Genomic DNA, 698 nt, shown 5'->3' on the forward strand with positions numbered 1-698 from the left:
ACAGTGGTCTAGCATATTAAAAAAAATCCGAAGATTAAAATCATATTACATACAAAAATTAAGAGGAATGACCACCAAAAGTGGACTCCTATATGCTAGAAATAGATGCCAAATCATCTAACTGCTGAAATTTTTTTTCTTGAGAACATATTCTTCGTGGTTAGGTGATTTGGCATCTATTTCTAGCATATAGGAGTCCACTTTTGCTGGTCATTCCTCTTAATTTTTGTATATATATATATATGAATGTATGTAACTGTTATTGTATCTTTGGGAAAGTTATTCAGTAATGCCACACAGTGACTTGTAGTTTAATCCTCAGTCTGAAGTTCTCCACCATGGATGAAACTGTAAGTGAGGCACTGAACTTTCCAGGACCCACAGTAAGGTTATTGCTCCAGAAATATATTGAGTTCTTCCCTTTCTTTGAGCTCATCATACCTCATACACAATACTAACAAATACATATATAATATCATCATCATCGTTTAACGTCCGCTTTCCATGCTAGCATGGGTTGGACGATTTGACTGAGGACTGGTGAAACCGGATGGCAACACCAGGCTCCAGTCTGATTTGGCAGAGTTTCTACAGCTGGATGCCCTTCCTAACGCCAACCACTCAGAGAGTGTAGTGGGTGCTTTTACGTGTCACCCGCACGAAAACGGCCACGCTCGAAATGGTGTCTTTTATGTGCC

General features: G+C 39.3%; 1 protein-coding gene across 12 annotated transcripts in view; it reads left to right on the forward strand.

Annotated features, from left to right (window-relative positions):
- The window catches only part of LOC106877320 (oxidation resistance protein 1), a 367,386-nt gene that overhangs the window by 327,610 nt on the left and 39,078 nt on the right, over positions 1–698 (forward strand). The window lies entirely within an intron of this gene.

This window comes from Octopus bimaculoides, chromosome 24, assembly GCF_001194135.2.
Source record: "Octopus bimaculoides isolate UCB-OBI-ISO-001 chromosome 24, ASM119413v2, whole genome shotgun sequence".
Taxonomy (NCBI): domain Eukaryota; kingdom Metazoa; phylum Mollusca; class Cephalopoda; order Octopoda; family Octopodidae; genus Octopus; species Octopus bimaculoides.